This window comes from Nicotiana sylvestris, chromosome 3 (genome assembly GCF_000393655.2).
Source record: "Nicotiana sylvestris chromosome 3, ASM39365v2, whole genome shotgun sequence".
NCBI lineage: Eukaryota > Viridiplantae > Streptophyta > Magnoliopsida > Solanales > Solanaceae > Nicotiana > Nicotiana sylvestris.
In genome coordinates this window covers 90018027-90040173 of record NC_091059.1, presented here as the reverse complement: position 1 = coordinate 90040173, position 22147 = coordinate 90018027, and positions in this window count along the sequence as shown.

Here is a 22147-nt window from a genome sequence, read left to right as displayed (position 1 = left end):
TTACTATTCAAGGAGTTACTGCTAAGGTGGTTACGGCTTCTCGTATCTCTTTGGAAAGGGCTCAAGAAATAATTCTGGGCTCTTCATCGAAAAGAAAAGCCATTGATGACCAAGATTCCGAAGAAGAGGAAGACACGGGTTACTTGGTAACAAGGCCGCAGGCTCGCAGATGCATTATTTCTGATGATGAAGCAGAATCATCCCCCGCCGTTCTATTCCTCTTACCAAATCTATTGAAGCCCCGGTAGTGATCCCTGATGATGCTCCCGCTGCTGCTCATGATTCTGTTGAGCAACTTTTTGACCGCGGGTTTGGTAGTGAAAGTTTAGGTCCCTTTTCTGATGAAGCTCCCTTGGCTTCTTTTTCTCCTCCTGTGCTTGTGACTCCTACTTTGCCGATTATGGCTGCTTCCATTCCTCCCCATGCTGTTTTTACTACTTCTATTGTTCCTCCTTCGACAATTCCTCCTCCACCTACTCACCGTGCTGAGGTTGGCTCCTCTAGTAGGAGTGGTGCTATGAGGCAAGTGATTATTGAAGTCCCCGCTGAGGGCAACCTTTTAAGGAAATCGGGTCAAGCAAATATGTGGTTAAAGCCTTTAATTGGTCTTGTTGAGAGAGCCAGCTAGAGAGCCATAGTTCTTTGACTTTGATGAATGACATTGTGCATGCTTCTTTAAAGGTATTCCTTTTTTCTAACTTTTACTTTGTCATTTTTCTATCTTTGGGATTCTCATTTCCTTCCCTTTCCCCCTTTTTAGGCCAATCTCATCGGCACGGAGATGATGAAAAGGGTTACCCTCTCAGAGCAGTTAGTGCGTGATTACCAATTGGAGGAATATAATTAGAAGGAATAGTATGAAAGTCTTCATATCGGCGTGGAGTACTTAGAATAAAGTAAAAGTACCTTGGAGCAGCAGGTGCGGGCTTTGACTTCGGAATTGGCAGTTGAAAAGGCTTCCTCCAGTCAAGCAGACAATGAAAAGGCTCGTCTTGAAACTTCTTTTTCCGAGCAGCTTTCCAAGGCAAGTGAAGATATTAGAGAGTTGAAGGCTCTCTTGGATGCAAAAGAAGCCTATGCTGGTGAACTCGTGCAGAATTTGACTAAAGCCTAAGAAGACCTCTGGGTTTCTTCTGATAAGGTTTGTTCCTTAGAAAATTCTCACGACTCTCTTCAAGCTTCTTATTAATCTGCCTTGGCTGAAAATGAAAAGCTAAAGAACGAAATTGCTGACTGGGAAAGAGATTATGAGATCCTTGAAGATAAATCTGCCATTGAAGTGAGTTGGGCGTTTTTGAATTCTCGCCGTGATACCCTTATTGAAGCTAGACAAGAGAATTTTAACTTGGAATCTGAGTTAGCTAAGATCAATGAAACTATTGAGAAGACTCAACAGAACCAAGATTTTCCTTCTCCCGTGGTCGAAGCTTCCGAAAAATGTTAAAGATGATACGGTTATCCCCACTCTTTCAAGCCAAGTTGAACCCGCTGCTGTTGATGTACCTGTTTCAGTTCCTTCATCTTCTCAGTGACAAGTTTAAGTTGTTTGAATTCTTTGTGTTTTTTTTTTGAAGATTGTGGTTAAAACCCTTGGTCTCATTTGAGGGTTTGTTTTGGAAACTTAAGTCCCCAGACCTCTTATGGGGCAATATGTATAAATAATTTTTAGTTTTTGACTAAGTTTATACTTAGTCTAAACTTTTTAATATTAAGAAGTTTTTCGTTACTATTTAAACTTCTGTTTTGTTTATTCTTGCCTTTATTTCTAAGGACTTACTGAATAACTTGCATTTTTACTCTTCAAAAAATGTTTCTGTTAACTTCATAAATTCTTAAATTAATCATGAATTTTATAAAAGAGGGCCCTTTTATATTCGACACTTAATGAATAAGACGTCTAAACTTCATAACGGTGTTAATATACGATAAAAGAAATAGGAATACACATGTTTCTTAAAATAACTTTGACAAATTTTATTTGAACTTTGTCTAGTTTTGAATAACACTTTACATGTATTTGAATTACATCTATAACTTTCTCGTAAATAGTTTTTCTTATAACAGATTTAAAAAAGAAAAATAAACACGAGATTTTTATTTATAACCCATTTCAGTATATTGCCTTTACCCTAGCTATATGGTAAGGTCTTTCTTTAGGCTTAGCTTGTGACTTTGCTCTGTACTTGACTCATTCATTGAGTGAACTTTTCAGGCTTGATCTTTGATTATTTCCCAATCTTCTTTGCCTTCTTTATATACATGCATGTGTATATTATATAGTCCCCCAATTATTTGAGCGTTGAAGTATGAAGCCTCGAGCACTTGATTGTTCCTCTCATTTGGTCCTTTCCCTGAAAAGGAAAAACATACGGGACTCGGAGGTGCGATTATAGATGAAGACTGCTTAGCCCGTTTGAATTTCTATCAGAATAATTGTAACCGTAGATCGGGAAGTTTAATTTATTCCACGTGCCTTGCAGGTCGTGACTCATCATTTAGTACGGGCTAGCTTTATGCCTATCATCTAAAATCGTTAGTAAAATTTAACAATTCAAAAATTAAATTTTAAAATACGGATACTTAACCTTGGGTATTTCTTAGAAATATTATCTCTTCAAGTGAACAACATTCCAATGTGAAGGTAGTATCTTGCCATCCATTATTTCCAGCTCGTATGCTCCTTTACCTGCAATATCATAAATCCTATAGGGTCCTTCCCATGTTAGACTTAATTTCCCTACATTAACTGCCTTCATAGATTGAAAAATCTTTTTGAGCACGAAGTCCCCAATTTTGAAGAATCTTAGGCGTGCTTTTCAGTTGTAGTATCGTTCTATGACCTACGTTTGTGCTGCCATTCTTATCAGTATAGCTTCCCTTTTTCCTTCAAGTAGATCAAGATTTATGCGCATTTCTTCGTTATTAGACTCCTCTGACACTTGTGTAAATCTTGTACTTGGTTCTCCTACCTTAACTGGAATTAAAGCTTCAGCTCCATAAACCAATAAAAATGTTATTTCTCCTGTATTTATTTTTGCTGTTGTGCGGTATGCCTATAAAACACCAGGTAACACTTCTGGCTAATTACCTTTGGACTCCTCTAAATGTTTCTTTAAATTATTGATAATGATTTTGTTTGTTGACTCAACTTGCCCATTACTCACCGGATTATAAGGTATGGATGTAATTCTTTTGATCTGCCAACTTTGAAAGAACTCTGTGATTTGCGTGCCTATAAATTGAGGGCCATTGTCGCATACGATTTCCTTTAGTACACCAAATCGGCATATGATATTCTGCCAAATGAAATCTTTAACTTCTTTTTCATGTACCTGTTTGAATGCTCCTGCTTCCACCCATTTAGTAAAATAGTAAGTGAGTACGAGCAAAAATTTTACCTGTCCTTTTGGTTATGGTAGTGGACCCACGATATCCATCCCCCATTTCATAAATGGCCACGGTGCAGTGACCGGATGTAGCAACTCTGCAGGTCTATGCATATTATTACCGTACCTTTGGCATTTATCACATTTAGCCACGAAACGTTTTGCTTCTTCTTCCATTTTGGGCCAATAATAACCTGCCCTGATTAGGGTTCTTACCAGTGATCTTCCTCCTGCGTGATTCACACAATGCCCCTCGTGTATTTCTCTCATTACGTATTCTGTCTGAGAAGGTCCGAGGCATCTTGCTAAGGGACCATCGAACATTTTCCGATAAAGATTGCCTTGCTTTAAGCAATATCGAGCAGCCTTTTTTCGAAGCGCGTGAGCTTTCCTCTTGTCTTCAGGAACGATACCATTCTGCAAAAAGACAACAATCTCATTCCTCCAATCCCAGGTTAAGTTATTAAAATTTACCTCATTTTTATCTGGATCGAGCACTGAATGAAACAAATGTATTACAGAAGCATTTTCATTGCTTGCCACGTCTGCTGCAGATGCGAGATTAGCTAAGGCATCCGCCTTAACATTTTCATATCTTGGTATTAGCGTAACCTTCCAGGTTTGGAATTGCCTGATTAGATCTCGTACCTTCTCTAAATACTGTTGCATTCGTGCTTCCCTGGCGGTATAAGTCCCCAACATTTGGTTAACCATGAGTTGCGAATCGCTCTTGATTACAATCTGATTAATTCCAAGTTCTCGTGCCAGTTCTAAACCTGCAATCACTGCCTCATACTCTGCCTCATTGTTAGTTGTAGAATAATATTTAATGGCTTGTCGAATGGTTTTACCCGTAGGTGGTACCAAAACGATCCCTAAACCTGCACCCTTTATGTTAGATGAATCATCAGCAAATAGGGTATTCCTAGGTTAGCTCCGTTGAGCACCTGCAATTCTTTTTGTGCTTCTAATTGCATCCCTTGGCTAAAATCAGCCACGAAATCAGCTAACACTTGAGATTTTATAGCAGTTCTAGGTTGGTATGTGATATCATATTCACTTAATTGTATAGCCCACTTGGCTAACCTACCTGACAACTCATGCTTGTGTAATATATTGCGTAATGGATAAGCAGTTACTACAACAATATGATGACATTGAAAATAAGGCCTTAATTTTCTAGATGCCATGATTAATGCAAGTGCAAGCTTTTCTAATTGAGGATACCGCGTCTCCGCATCTAATAAATATTTGCTGACATAATAGATCGGAGATTGTTTACCTTGGTCCTCTCGGACTAAAACAACACTTACCGCTACTTCTGAGATGGCAAGGTAGATGAGCAGTCTTTCTCCAACCTTTGGTTTTGCGAGCAGTGGCGGATTTGATAAGTATGTCTTCAAATTTTTGAGTGCCTGTTGACATTCCTCATTCCATTCAAAATGATCTTGATTTTTAAGAGCTAAAAAGAACTTAAAATACTTTTCTGATGATTTAGAAATGAATCTTCCCAAGGCTGCAATTCTTCCTGTCAACCTCTGCACTTCTTTCTTACTTGTAAGTATGTCAGGGATTTCTTCAATGGCCTTAACCTGTGTGGGATTCACTTCAATACCACAGTTAGAGACAAGAAAACCTAGAAACTTACCTGATACAACACCGAATGCATATTTCTTAGGATTTAATTTCATATTAATTTTTCGCAAAATCTGAAATGCATCAAATAAGTGTGATATATGATCCCCTGAATGTTGAGTTTTGACGAGCATGTCGTCTATATAGACTTCTATAGTTTTTCCCAAATGTTCTTGAAATATTTTAGTCACTAGTCTTTGATATGTTGCACCAACATTTTTGAGACCAAAAGGCATTACTTTATAACAGTAAGTCCCCCTGTCAGTTATGAAGGAAGTTTTTTCTTCATCTATCGGATCCATTTTGATCTGATTGTATCCTGAATATGCATCTAAAAAACCTAATAATTCATGTCCTGCAGTAGCATCAATTAGTTGATATATATGTGGTAGTGGAAAAGAATCTTTAGGACAGACTTTGTTAAGGTCTGTGTAATCTACACAAACTCGCTACTTACCATTCTTCTTCGGTACCACAACAGTATTGGCTAACCAATTACGATACTTTACCTCACGAATAGACCCAATCTTTAGTAATTTTTGAACCTCATCTTGAATCACCTGATTTTTGAAAGTTCCTTGCTTTCTCTTCTTTTGTTTGACAGGAGGATACGATGGGTCTTCATTTAATTTGTGAGTTATTACCTCCAGTGGTATTCCTGTCATATCAGAGTGGGATCAAGCAAAATAATCCACGTTAGTTTTCAAAAATTCAATCAACTTACCTTTCATGTCCTGGCTTAGATTGGCCCCTATGTAGACTTTCCTATCAGGCCATTGTGCAAATAACACCACAACCTCTAGTTCTTCAATTGTTGTCTTGATATTTTCGTTTTCCTCTGGTTCTTGAATGGTATCTGGCCTTGAATCCACATATGTTTGCCCTTATTCAGTTGAGGTTTGTGTTGTGGTACCCTCAACTGGATTCTGTGATTTGCTATTTTTCTTCGTTTCTCGTACTTGAATCCGCTACAGAGTTGATGTTCCTAGATGTATGTTGGTCCCCACAGATTTTACATATTCCCCATGGTGATGGAAATTTAATAACTTGATGCAAGGTTGACGGAACGACATCCATCTCGTGGATCCATGGTCTCCCAAGGATCATATTGTAAGCTATCTCCATATCTACTACCTGAAACTTTGTATCTTTGACAACTCCTTCTGCGAATGCAGTAAGTATTACCTCTCCTTTCATCACGATACTGGAATTGTCGAATCCAGATAGAGTATGCGCCTTTGGTATTAATTTATCTTCAGCTTGCATCTCACGTAATACTCTTAACAGAATAATGTTCACGGAACTACTTGGATCACTCAAAACTCGTTTTACATTAGTATTATGTACAAGTAGAGATATTACCAGTGCATCATTATGAGGAGATAATATGCCATCCACATCTACATCATCAAACGTAATGCTTTCTTCCTCTAAGACATGTCGCATCCGTTTCCCTTGGGTAATTGTGACTTTGAAAATTTTATTGGCTGCTGTGTACGTCACACCATTGATGTCTTCACCTCCACTTATAACGTTAATGGTCCTTTTGAGAGAAGGTGGTTTAGGGGGCTCCTACCTATTCTTCATGTATGCTTGCTTACCTTTCTCACTGAATAACTCGGTGAGATAACCTGTTTTAATAAATGATCAACTTCACTTTGTAAAAACCTACAGTCTGCGATTTTATGCCCGTGATCGTTGTGAATTCGCACCAATGATCAGGATTGTGCCTGTTTGGATTCGATTTCATCTCTTTTGGCCATCGTACCTTGTCACCCATGCTTCTCAAACAGCTACGAGTTCGGAAGTGCTCACATTGAAATTATAACCGCCAAACCTTGCCTTCAAGTTTCTATCATCATCTCGTGACTCACGCGTGTTTCGATCATTCCCAAATCTTGATGACGAGCCCGACTCTCTATTCCTCGACCTGTGATCGTACCTTTGATTGTCCTGTTTTGACCGTGAGTCTTTTCCTGCTGGTCCCATGTATGGTTCGTACCTGTTTTTACTGAACCTTTTTTCGATTTTCGCCCGTCTCGAACTTACCTTTTCTTCTTTTTGAGACCGTAAGATAATATCTTCCTCTATCCTCAACTTCGTGCTATACCTGTTGTAAACATCATTCCATGTTGTAGCTGGGAATTCACGAAGACTTTCCTTGAGTCGCCTCGTAACTTCTGAGCTTTTTTCATTCAAATTACTTGTGAAGGCTATAACTGCCCAATTGTTAGGTACACGCAGTAATGTCATTCTTTCACGTTGGAATCTATCCACGAACTCTGTAAGCAATTCTGAGTCCCCTTGCTTGATTTTGAAAATATCTTCCATTCCTTTTTTGACTTTTTGAGCTCCCGAGTGTGCTTTGATGAAAGAATCTGTAAGCTCAGCAAAAGAATTTATAGAATTTTCGGGTAAAAGAGAATACCATGTTAATTCACCCTTAGTGAGTGTTTCACCAAATTTCTTGACCAATACTGATTCGATCTCCTATTTGGTCAAGTCGTTGCCTTTTACGCCTGTTGTGAATGCAGTCACGTGGTCTCGTAGATCAGTTGTTCCATCGTATTTTCGAATATCGAGCATTTTGAATTTCTTTGGAAATGGGAGGGGAGCAACACTTGGCTTCCATGATTATTGCGAATATTTATCCATATATATCCCTTTGATTACGGGCAACACCCCGGGTATTTGCTCTATGCGGTCACTTTGCTCCTTGAGCTATTTCTGCAATGTTAGTACTAAATTTTGTAAATCAGAAATGACTAAGTTACCTGGTACTCCCTCTTGTGATTCGCTGGGGGTTCCATCACTACCTGAATTAACAAACTCAGAGCGAGGGTTCTCCAAAGTATTGTTATTTGGAGTGGGTGTGGGTGGTGCAGCTGGTAACTGGCTAGCAAAAGCGTTAAGAGTTTTATTGACCTGTTCAGCAATTAGTTTTTGCAAAGCTTCATCGATAGCTTCAACATTTTCAAATTGAGCGTTTTCATTTGCATGAGATCCATCAGGAGTGCCTTCTCGAGACCGCCGAGGAGAGCTTTGTGGAGAAGGGACCAGGGTGTGATTATCCTGTAGATTTCCCTGAAGTTGTTGGTTTCCTTGAATGTTGTCATTATTGTTCGACATGGTTGATGCAACAAGGAAAGTTAAACTAAAAAAGAATAGATTATCAGGTTCTCGGTAATGGAACCAATTTGTTTAACCAAAAAGTGGAATTTCGGTCAAAGCTTTAATTTAGAAGAACTCGGGTTACTGATAATCAAAAAATGTATAAGAGAAAGTAATTTGGCTAGCAATAAGATAATTAGAAGAAGATAAAGTAAACCAATGTATTCAGATAGTCTTTTGTGTCCTTACAATTGACCCATTCTTTCGCTTTTATAGTTATCTTGAAAATATGCGTTTTGCCTTTGTCATAATAAGGCCATTATAGACAATTAAAGACATTAAATGCTACGTTACATAATCATTGTATTTTAATACAGATTCTCTAACGTTTTTAGTATTTAATGCCCATTAAATACTGTATCTGTACTCTCTTGTGCTGTCAGATTCATTCTCTTGATTCTTGGAATTAAATAGGTACGTGCGTTGAATCTTTTGAGTATCCGCTCGTGCCTCCTCTTATGCGTCTGCTCGTATCTGTTACAACTCGTGCCTCTTTGCCAATCATAACTTTTTGACCAGTCTACATGTCATGACACGCCATCTTCCAATCACTTTAATATGTAAAATCAATTTTTCCCAATACAATATACAATTAAATGTTTCTTGAATTAGACACTAAAATGAATTTCTATAAACTTATACAGACATGAGCACAAATTTCAATATGGATAAGCAACGCAATATGATCCAGTCTATTCATCAGATATTTAAATGAATGATTGGCCACTTCGAGGTCGAGTAAGAGTCCAAGTATATGGAGTTTGGACCTTAAAACATTTGTATGGTTTTTGGGATTTACTTATTGTTTCTTTTTTGTGAATGTAATTGTTGTTTTAAGTTCCTGGGCTGTTGAACAAAATATAACCACACTATAATCAACATAAAATCGTCAAACTTTTACATATTTTTGCAGAACTTTCAGATATCAAAAAAGAAATCTACATGAGGTAAAAGAAGAAATTATTATCCCTGCTATTCAGAAGCTAACATTAAAAAAAAAAGGAAATAGTGGACATGCAACAAATAAATAAATAAATAAATAGTGGACATGCAACCATATGCCACAATCTGCTTATTTGGCAGTATTAAGTAATGCGAGGGCATTGGTGGAGCCAGAATTTTCGTTAAAGGATGTCAAAATATATAAATATAAACATATCAGGAAATTAAGGAGAGTCAATGCATAGTGTATATACATATAATTTATTTATTTTAACTACCTACGCATTGTATTTTTCCGACGAAGGGGTGTAATTTGATACCCTACGTATAAGGTGGTTCCATTGTGCAAGGGGATCCCCCGATTACCATGATTCAGTGTTGCTCAGCAAGATTTACGAAGAGACCGTTTCCTTTTTTTAACTACTAGTGGTGTTCGGATCACACAAATTTTGATTACTTTATTGGCTACTTATCACCTCTCACCGGCCATTAAAATTTGGACATATCAAAAGTCACCTAATTTTATTTATCTTTCTTGGAATCCGCAGATGGTATTCATTTCCTCCCTACTAAGTTGCGATCTTGCTATTCATGATAGCAGAGCCAAATCATATCATTCTTTGTTTGCATTGCTTAATAACTTTTGACACGTTCTCTTGTCTCCCTTCTCGTTTCCACTGGGGTAAATAACATTATCCAACTTGGTTATGTTTAACAAAGCTGGTTGATATACTATAAAATTAAAGGTGCAGATATATATGTACTATATAATAATTCGGAACGGGACATATATAGGTTTATATTGTTGTATTTGTTATTCTTTATTTTTTAAAAACAAATCATGCAAGTGGACCTATACGATAAAGAACTTTCTACTTAACGAACTAGAAAACGAAACGGAGTGCAGCGATGGAAGATCAATTGATCAACTTCAAGGAAATAAAGAAATTATATATTCGCACTTGAAATGTTCCAAACTGTCTAAAATCAGTATTATTGAAATGACTGAAATACGGTTGCACCCCGTGGGTATATTTCTTGTCAAAAATCACTTTCGACGCAAAAATAATTATGTGTAAATGCGATCCACATTTTTGGATTACAATGAAGATGAAAGAGACATTGTTCAAGAAAAGGATAAACAACACATGACCCTGCCTCCATCCTTTCAATCAATGTGCATAAATTATTGATTCTTCCTGCCAATATTCCTTACCTATTCGTACCAAGCCTTCAATCAAGAAAAAGTTTTTCTTTTTTATGGGTGGGGGATTTAAACTCTCCTTTCGTTATGACTCGCAGGAACAACCAAACTCCAAGCCTAAAATTACACATTGCGGAGAGTGAGATTAGGCCAATAAAATTTGGTCCACTTGCGGAGAGGAAATGGGGCATAATATAGACTCTGGATTTTTTTTGGTGAAGAGTACTAAACCAATTCTAACCTGATGTGAAAGAGTTCAAAAAGATCATATCTAGCTTCTTGGTTTTGCTTCTAAGCGTTGTTCTAATGGACAACTGAGGCTCAAGATTGAGTTGATTTTGAATGTCTTTCAACATGATAGCTCAACCAATGTGCGTGAAATGTGTACTATTAATCCTGTTCTACATGATTGCATTGATTTTATATATCCTTCACATGTAGAGCCATTTGATAATAAATGATTTTTTTGAGCAGGCTGAGTGATAATGCCAGCTCTCGACTTGGAACTATTGCTTCAAGAATCAAAAGCTCAAAAGTTCACGTTAAGGATGGTTTGATATGGAATTCAATTTTTTCATATTTGGTTGACTTGAATATTTTCTTTATATTATGAAATCTCTTTCAATGGTTCGAATCACTAATGTGGTTTAGAACAAAGTATGAGCTACGGGTTTGTTATAATTCAAGTTAGTTATAAAGTCCGATAAATGTGTCTTATCAAGGGGTGGGCATGCTATAAGATTGAGTGGGTGCAAAGTTATATTTTATATATTATATGGGTCCTTTCTTCACTGGCATTAGTATATATATTGAAAATGATTATCAAGGAAACAAGTATGATCCGTCATCTTCATTTGGCATTTTTTTTTTATGCAGTGACGGAATCAGAATTTTTGTTAAGGGATGTCAAAATATATAAAAGTAAACATACTAAGAAATTAAAGAGAGTCAATACATAGATATAATTTATTTTTTTACCTACCTACATACTATATTTTTCCCGCGAACAACTAAAGAATAGACCCATCGACTCCATGGCCATACTTGAGGTATAAATAATTTCTTTTTAAAAAAATACTTAATAAATGAGTAATGTTCATGCTACTTATTCTAGACTTCTACCACCTGAATCCTTGCTATAATTAGTCGTGTCTGCAATAAAACAAAAGTTTTTGTCTACGTATAGTCGCTGCATTAACTGTTTGTGGCCCCCCTCAAAAACTTTATGTTCATTGTGGCCCCTGAAATCAATGATAATTTGCGTATAAAAACATCAGATCATTATCGTATAGTTACTTTATTTGACTTTATCCATGATTGTTTTTACATTGACTAATAGCCGTTTGGCCAAACGGCAAAAATTAGCTTATTTTGAAAAAGTACTTTTGGTGAAAAACAGTTTGTGTTTGACTAATTAGTTTGAAAAGCACTTTTAAGCAGCAATTAATGTTTGACTAAGCTTTAAAAAACTGCTTCTAAGTGTATTTTTCTCAAAGAAGCTACTTTTTTCTGTTTCTTCAAAAATGCTTCTACTCCTCAAAAGCATTTTTTTCCTTCCAAAAACTTGACCAAACACCTCAATTTTTGGCCAAAAGTACTTTTTTTTTGACAAAAAAGCTTGGCCAAACAGGCTATAAGTTTAATAAGTAAAGAAGAATCAGGAAACTATTTTTGAGGAGAAAGAAAAGGTTTAGTCATTCCTCCCTTAGAGAGCTATCAGATTAAAATCCTACTTCATTTCTAGAGTCAAACTCCTTAGATCAGCCAAATTTTGGGCGAGGTCATCGAATTGCATCAAAATTGACCAATCATCAAACGGACAATTTTCTGGTCAAGGATTAAAACCATTTGATGTCTTGATGGTTACAGCACCTTGACACCTACATACATTTGCATGCTGTGATATACCTGTGGACGTGCTTTATCCAACTAAAATAATAAACACGTTAAAAATACTCCTACATATATTATTCAGAAAATATAAAAATTAAAATTTGAAAGACGTTCAAGAAATATACATATATATATATATATATATATATATTACTTTTAAATCAAACAACGAATTTCAACAAATAGTTATTGTTTACCTGTAAAACGGTACAATCGAATTTGTAACGTGGTTCATAGACATGTGAATTAATTTGATCCAAGAATATAAAATAGCTAGAAACAAAAAAAACTGATTAAATAAACTTGAAGAAAATACAAGCCTGAGAGATGAGCTTCTTCGAAAGCAAGAATAAGAACAATATGTAGAACAGAAAGAAAGAATGTCGTTAATAAAATCAGTAGCCTTTTTGCGTACGGGTGTTTTCGCGTCCTACAATGAATACAAATTCTTCTATTTATAGTTTAATTCAGAGAGACAAGATCCCCAAATCAAGCTCTTCTTTAATATGAATAAAACCACTCTTGATGGCTGCATACTGATTGAGTATTAGTGCAAAGATTTTTTGTAACGCTTGCTCATTGAATGTTGTCTTTTCCAACCGATATTTTCCTTTCAGATCTTCGTCCCCGGTTCCAGTGCCTTCGAAACTTATTCAACACCGGTCACATATTCGTAATTGGTGCCAGTAATTTATTGACTCGTATCTTACTTGTCTTTACTTTCACGTGTCAACTCGTCGAGCATTTACCTGTCGTTCATCAATTTTACCCCATACAGATAGTCCTTTTACTTTCCGCTGATAAAACTCTATATTACCAGAAAGTAGATAAGACCTATTTTCTTAGCAAAAAAACTTCTGAACGGTTTCTGATACTTAAAAAGACGCACAACTCATTGCATTTAATGAGTCGAACATGTGTTATCCCGTGATTCGACAAATAATTTTGCCAATTTCCCAAATAATGATGACCATGAATTCTGTCGCCTATAAACTTCTCCACTTCTTATCATTTTTACCTTTCGCATATCCTTCTTCTATCCATCCTGCTTGCTTTCCTATTGTAAAAGAAGATTGTTACTAGAAAGTATTGAAGTATTATCCCCCAATAAAGTGGAAGGGTTCACCTTTACCAAACTAGGTTTCATGTAATTTTGCACGTACCCTTTTACTTTAAGAATGGGCTGAGAAATCGATCCTATTATTTTAGAATTTTGCCATAACTACCATATCTATTTGGCTCAGGTAGGTACGCCAATATGGCAAACAGTAGCTTACCTTCGGGTACTGTGCTCCCGGTCGGTAAAAGCCTTACTCTTGCTCATTTTATCAACCTCGACTCCCCAAAGATTTTTCGAGGAGGCATGATCAAACTCATTAAATGCGGTCATCATGCCATCGTCACTAGTATTGATGAAATAACGATCGTGGATGGATGAAAAGGTTCGTTGTTATTGCTACCAGTGACATTCTTCCAGTGACGACACCTCCTATTTGTAAGGCCTCCTAAATTTTTACCTAAAACCCGAAATTTTATGGTGCCGAGTTAGGCTTATGTGTTAAAGGCCACGATACAGACTTTTTGGGTTAAACAGTGCACCGAGGGGTTAAAGAAAAATGTTGGCAGAATAAGGCATTTCTGCGGCCCATTATGCGGCCGTAGAACCACTCTGCGGGCCATAGAATGGTCGTAGAGTAAGGCAGTCATTTGGGCCATTTTTGCATGTCATTTTTGCGGCCCATTATGCGACTGCAGAACTATTTCACGGGCCGCACTTTGATCATATATCCACCTCGAGATTTTTCAGATGGTGGTTTTGCGGTACATTATGCGGCCGTAGAACAGGTTTGCAAACCGCAGACTGATCGCAGACCGAGGCAGAAAATATTAGTTCCGGAGGGTCAATTATGCGGTCCATTTTGCGGACCGCAGAATCATTAATGCGACCGCAAATCCTGTTATGGGGCTTCATTTTGGGGTTTTTATAACCCAACCCAATCTCGTTCTATAAGCATTTTTGATCATTTTTCTTGTAAAATCTGACACTTTTAGAGTGAGAAAGAGTTCTTAGAGCGGGGGAGTAACCTTCAACCTAGTATCCAACAATTCTTGCTCAATTCTTGAAGATTATCAAGTAAAGTTCACTAATTCTTCACCTTAAAGGTAAGAACCTATGCCCTAGATCTTAATTTCGAAATCTTCCTAAAAATGGAAAATTAGCAAGACCATCCTTAGGTAAGGGAGTTGCTTATCTTGCTTGCATGTGTGATGAAAGAGTATAGGAAGATTGTGAGCTAAAAATGGTAAAGAATGAGATATGGGATGATAGAATCTTTCACAAAAAGGGTCTTAAGAACATAATGCATACCTAGTGTTTGATAATGTGCTCAGATGAGCTAGAATCATGATCATCTTTCTAATTTTTTGTTTAACTTGTTATACTCCTAAAATAGATTGAAGTTGCTAAGAGTTCCAGAATATTTTAGAATTTAAGGAAGCTCTATTGAGGTATGTATGGCAAAAACCCCCTCTTCTTAGAATTGAATACCATGGTATTCATAAAATCAGTGTAAGTCCCAAATTGATCGTTATAGAAATTGCTATTCCGAATGTGCATGCGTTGAAATGTATATGTGCAATATGTATTCCAATGCTTTCATGTTATCTTATCATTTGAGGTTGTGCTCAAAATATGGAATATGTGCTAAAAATTGCCTAGACTTCAAGTCAAATTCGAATAAAGATTGTTATACCATATTGGGTGAAAAGTCTCTATGTGCCTTATATTCTAAATTGCTCACATGTGTAATAAACATCCTGAATGAAAAACCTTTTTTTTTTGTTGATGATGATAATAATATTGGAATGCGGACAGAGGGACTTGAATTATGAAATATGGCCAAGTGCTAAGAATGAATTTATAAATGAGGCCACTCACGCCAATGTATCGAAAAGATGGGAATGAAACATGAAGTGAAATGATTGATTTAAAAGATGATGTCTCGAGTGAGACGGTCTAGCCGATCGGGCCGTGATCGGACGCCATGCCGTACATATGGTGGTAACTGTGCTGGAAATGGTAATTGAAATTGTGGATATGGTTGATGTCTTAAATGAGATTACCTAGCCGAGCGGGTCGAGATCGGACTCCGTGTAAGAACACGGTAGTATTGTGGATTGTGGCATAATTGGCACTAAAGACCTCCTAACCTAAAATAATGGAAATTACGTGAAAACTTATGTGGTTCTTAACTTGATGTTATGGTATTGTTGAGGCTTCTATTGATTTCATGATTGTTCCTTCTTGTATTATTGTTCATTCCAATTAGATAGTGTAGATATACATACTAGTACCATTCAACGGTACTAACATCCTTTTCGCCGGGGGCGTTGCATCTTAAAAGAATGCAGCTGGTTCCATAGCAGGCAATGCTAATAAGCATTAGCGGTAAATACTCCTCCCAGCAGTCTTGGTGAGCCCCATTTTATTTTGGGGTCATACATCTTTTGGTTCTTATGTATTGTGCTTGAGGTATAGTCGGGTCCTTGTTACTGGCACTTTTGTAGTACTCTTTTGTATCTATTTAGAAGCTCTGTAGGTATAGCGTAGGTTATATGTATATGGGTGCTGGGAAAGTCAAACGAACCATGTTGTGTTTGGATCATTTATTCCACTTCATACTATGAAATGGTGTGCCTTTTGAGACATTAAATAATGAAGTAGCTAAGGAAAATGACTTGAAGTCGTATTAATGATCTCCTTAATATCTAATTAATGAAAATGTTCTTTCTCTTAATGCATGAGTAGGTTGGGTAGAAAGAATCTAACAGGCTTGCTTAGGGTTCACCCGGTTGAGCGCCGTCTTGCTCCCCGAGTTTGGAGCGTGACAAACTTGGTATCAGAGCCTAAGGTTTTAAAGTGTCCTAGGATGTCTCGGAGTCATGTCTTGTAAGGTCTTTCTTATCTGTGTGTTGTCGACCACATCTATAAGTTCGAGGCTACATAGACATTTAGGAATGTACCCTTCTTCAACACTCCAGATTGTGCGATAAAGCTTGACTATAAGATTGTCTTCTAACTCGTGCGTGAGAATCAAAGTAAGTTTAAACGATCTTTCATCTATTCCAAGTAATGTTATCATATAACATGAGAAATGGGAAAAAAGGCCTGAATATTAAGGAGATGGCACATGTATCTTGTTGAACGAATGGTATGGACATATAGGATAAGTACATAGTACCATGAGCATACTTTATTTAAGAAAAGTGTTAGAAGTGATTACCCACCTCCAAAAAGACATTGACTTGATAAATATGATGTAAGCTTGAATAGCATATATGGGTAGTGTGGGAAGCATATATATGATCCCAAGGTGTAAAAGAAAATTTATTATATAAGCATGTGATATATGAAAGGCATGGCCAAAAGATTAATGGTGAGAGTGTAAGTCTCCCAGGAGACAAGAAGTTATGAAAGGAGAGTCAATTGAACCCACAATGAGAAGACCCTTGTACTATGAATTTTATAGGAATCCAGAAAGGTACAAAGTTGTATTACACTCGTAAAGGATAGTGATATAAAGGATTAGAATCCTAAGCCCGTGTGGTTGAATAAGAGTAGGGGACTTATGAGGTTAATACCATGGCAACTTAAATCTCCCTAATAGTCGAATATATATATATATACGAGGGCTAGAGACATGAGACATATGCCCCTCAAGTTGCTAAATTCAAGACTTGTATCGAAATCCGGGACATTCGCCCCAAGTGGGGGAGGAAGGGCCATAGTGAGGCCACTTAACTACAATGAAACATGAGTAAGACCATGTAGCTATGATGTTTGAATATTTTGTTACAAACATGTGTTGTCTAGAAAAGTGATAATGGGTAACGTGATTCTCTGAAAGGATATGCTAATGATAGACCACTAGTACTCCGAGAAGGTGGAAGGTTAAGGAAGGTAAATTCCTCATACATGGCAATGTAAATGATAGGGTCAGGGATCCTAGAAACCAAGAGTAATGTTTCTAAAGGGATTTTATACTTGATTAGAGGGTCAGGAGCAATGGAACCCGAGGAAGTACTATAGATCAGAAGTGAAAGTTTGTGAGTTTTTAGAATGAGTTAATCATGGATTTGTGATTTAACTAAAGTTTCAAGGCTTTAACAGAGGAAGAACGAGTGAGAGAAATAAATGTGATTCTATAATAACCCAAGAGTGCATTTGGACTTGATGGAGAGCCTCTTAAGAATCTTACAAGCAAGGAAGTGCTGAGTGTTACACAGATGAGCACACTTTTCCACGGATATCCCAATAAGTGTTGAGGGGTGAGCAAGATGAGTTCCCAACTAAGGGAAAATACCATTTAACATATGGAAAAGTTCATAGCTATTCACTAATTAGGAAAAATGAGGCGAGAATAAATGGGAAGAAAATCTATAAATTGAGATGGTCATAGTTATCATAAAATAGTTCACATCCGAATGGTGGACCCGCCTAGAGCACAAGTGTTAATAGAAGGTATAAAGGGCTAACCATAATGCAACCGACTTGGGAGACACTAAATATCAACTAAAAGATCTGGAGGGAGTTCATGTATACATATTACAATGGGAAGTGAGGCTACTTATGATAAAGTGGTGGTATGATAAACTCAACAAATCAGGCACAATACTACTACGAGTTCATGGGAGGCAGACAAGAGTGTGACACAATAAGGCTATCAACTATGCACTATAAGCAAAATGCAATGGGTATGAATATTCCAGTTACAAAGAAAAGATGGTACCAACATATTTCCTAGGCTAGAAGGCAACCAAAAAGGGGGAAAACAACACAATCTGCCCAAAGGGCAAAGGAAAAAGGTTCGAAACTGATTGAGAGAGGATGAACACTTGTTACAAAGCAAACAAGTTTAACATGGTAGCTCTTAAGCCGCAATATCAGGGGACTCTATTGGTAGCTTCAATGTGGGGAATAAGATGAGTTACTCATTGAGGATGGAATCAGGTGGACTAAGTTTTACACTTGAAAGGAAAACCCAAAAGTTATTGTTGATGAATTTAGGAGGATCTCAAGCAAGCTTCAGAGAATGCCCTGATCGGGCCAGTGAATCTTCTTGAATTGTATATATAAAGGGTGTTGATATGTGTTTTGGGAGTAGTTTAACAGTAACGAGGGATCGTGGGAAAGTTCACAAGGGAAGTAGGGCGGTCTCTTAAATTTTATAAGGCACAAGGGAGGAAAGAGGTTAGCTAAGGAAGGTCTGAGCACAATGTTACCTTACATTTGATGCAATGTCGTACAAGTTGATGTTATTAGGGTGTGTGCGGAAGCTAGCAGATGTTATTCATTTGAAAAAGAAGGTCATATGAAAAGACTCATTCAGTAATGTCTGTTGTTAAGAATTTGGAAGGGCAAGTTGTAAGTATACACAGAAGATTGTAACCATATTAGGGAAATTATTGTAAAACTCAATTACTAGGAGGTCTTATGTAAGAAAACTATGATAAAGATATTCCACTAATGATACAACATGGTATGGTTATGGTTTATGCCTCTAGGCAACTTAAGAATCATGAAAAGAACTATGCAACACATGACTTAGAACTTGCGGAAGTGGTATTCGCGTTGAATATTTGACGTCGATAATTGTATGGGGTCTATATGGATGTATTCACACACCACGAGATCCTTCAATACATTTTCAAACAGAAGTAATTAAACTTGAGGCAGAGAAGATGTCTGGAGTTACTCAAGGATTACGATATCGATATCCTATATCATCCGGGGAAGGCTAATGTTGTGGCGGATGCTTTGAGCCGAAAATCTATGGGTAGTTTGGCTCACTTGGAGGTGCATCAAAGGCCATTGGCTAGGGAGGTTCATCGGTTGGCTAGTTTGGGAGTTCGTCTTGTGGATTCTAGTGAAGGTGGGGTGATTGTGCAGAATAAGGCTGAATCATTGCTTGTGGTGGAGGTCAAAGAAAAGCAATACAATGATCCATTGTTAATACAATTAAAGGAGGAAATTCATAAACATAAGGCCACAACTTTTCTCTTGGCATGGATGATGGTACACCACGGTACCAAGAGCGACTATGTGTTTGAAATGTAGATGGTCTTCGGGAAAGAATCATGGCTGAAGCTCACACTTATCGGTATTCCGTGCACCCAGGTTCTATGAAAATGTATCATGATCTCAAGGAAGTCTATTGGTGGAATGACATGAAGAGGAATGTGGTAGACTTTGTGGCAAAATGTCCAAACCGTCAGCAAGTGGAGGCCGAGCATCAACGACCCAGTGGGTTGGCACAGAATATAGAAATTCCAATATGAAAGTGGGAAATGATTAATATGGACTTTGTGGTAGGATTACTGCGCACTCCATACAAGTTTGACTCAATTTGGGTGATTGCGGACCAACTCATCAGCACACTTCTTTCCAGTTAAATCTATTGACACAGCGGAACAATATGCTTAGTTGTATATCAATGAAATAGTCAGGTTGTATAGCACACCCAATTTCTATCATTTTGGATCGAGGAGCACAGTTCACAGCTAACTTTTGGAAGATATTTAAGCAAAGTTTGGGTAGCCAGGTGAATCTTAGTATAACGTTTCATCCACAAACTGACGGGCAGGCAGAGCGGTCTATTCAGACTCTTGAGGATATGTTGTGTGCTTGTGTTCTTGACTTCAAAGGTAGATGGGATAATCATTTGCCACTCATAGAATTTGCTTATAAGAACAACTATCATGCTAACCATTTGAAGCGTTATATCGTAGGAGATGTAGATCTCCTATTGGGTGGTTTGAGATTGGGGAAGTTGAGTTGATAGGGTCAGACCTTGTGCATCAGGCCATGGAAAAGGTTAAGACCATTAAGGAGCAGTTGAAAACTGCTTAGAGTCGTCAAAAGTCCTATTTGGATGTTCGTCACAGAGATTTGGAGTTCAAAGAAGTTGATTGGGTATTCTTGAAGGTTTCCCCCATGAAAGGTATAATGCAGTTTTGAAATAAAGGGAAATTGAGTTTGAGGTATGTCGGGCCATACAAGATCATTCAGAGGATTGGTCAGGTGGCGTACAAGCTTGAGTTACCACCTGAGATGTCATTAGTGCACCCGGTATTCCATGTGTCTATGCTGAAGAAGGTAGTTGGAGATACATCGGCCATTGTGTCAATTGAGGCTATAGAGGTTAATGCAGAATTGTCATATGAAGAAATTCCAATTGCCATTTTTGATAGGTAAGTCCAAAAGTTGAGAAATAAAGAAACTGCCTCCGTGGAAATGTGTGAGCACGTGATTTTTGCCTCACGAAAATTACTCCAAAATAATTCAAAAAAAAATATAAAACAATTTTTTGCTTAGTGTGCAATTTTTAGAATTTGTGTTGCATTTATTAATTGTTTGTGTTTTGTCCGTAAATGTTAATTTTGTTATAATTAAACGAAAATAAAAAATACATGTTTCATGCATAACTAGGATTTAATTATGCATTTAATAATTGATTCAAAATAATAATCACAAAAATATGCATTTGTTCTAGTTTTAATGTTTCATTATGTGATTAACGCTTTGTCTATGTGTTAAATAATTGTTAAAAGGTGATTAATATTTTTGGAAGGTTGAAATTATTTTATAATTTTTATTAGGATTTTTTATAATTAGGGATAAATTTAGGAAATGAAAAATAGGTTGAAAAAATAAAAAATCGGACCTGGATTAAAATCCAGGCCCAAACCAAGTTACCCCCCCACAGCCCAATCCAAACAACCCAGGTCCGGTCCAATTCAAACGAACCAAAACGACAACGTTTGGTCGTCCCTCATCAAGGGCCGTTGGATTAAATCCATCCAACGGCTGAGATCCAACGAACCTAACCCGTAATCCTTACCCGATCCAATACCCGGTTCAACCCGTCCCCCCAACTTAAACCAAACGACATCGTTTGGATAAGTGAATAGATCCTGGCCTTTCATTCTGCTTGATCTAACGATCAACATCAATCCACCCCGTCCCTATATAAGTCCAAACCCCTACCCCGGCCCCCTAACTAAACACCCCCCTCTTCACTATTCATCATCTTCTCCAAAACCCACCCCTAACCCTAGCCGCCCTAGCATCCTATTGCCTGAAACCCGGCGGCAACAACGCCGCCGGTCACCACCTTAACACCCCAGACTCCTCACAACCCCCTCTTCACGGATCTGACCTTAGTTTCTTTCGAATCAGACCCCAACTCTTCGAATATTAAATCGAAGGTTGGTCTGAAAACTCAACCCTTTCCAATGGCTTCAAAAATAACACCACAGCTTCCCCTAGATACCCTAGCTATGGATCTAGTATTGGTTTGGTTCGAATCCCTTCAGAACTTTTCGAATCTTCTTTTGAAGGTTCGAATCAAAAATGAACTCACTCAGATTCCTTTCAAATTAACACCAAATGACCCCTAAGCTTCCCTCACCCTTGTGTCATCTTTGGTTACCTTCGAATCTGCCCAGAAGTGTTCGGATTTAAGATCCAAAATCTGAAACCCTAAAAATTTTCCAATCTTGGAATTTTTTCAATTCAAACGAGGGATTGAGGTTTAATCGACCTTAGTCGAAGTATTTTCAGTTGAAAATACTTCGACTAAGGTCTGTTTGATTTCAAAAAGTCCGAATCCAAGTTGAGTTTGAGTCCGGTTGAATTTGAAGGTTCAGAGGTATTTTTTCTATTTCTTATGTGTATTCTACGTGTGTATTTTATGTTTGTTTCATTAGTCTGTTTAATTTTTCATAATTTTCTAGTCAATTCTGTGATTCTGCCTTATACCCGTCTATTTGATCCTAATTATACCATTGTTTCTGTCAGTATGATTATTTACAATGTGTGTAATCGACTCGATTAAGTTCGTCGATTAGTTATATT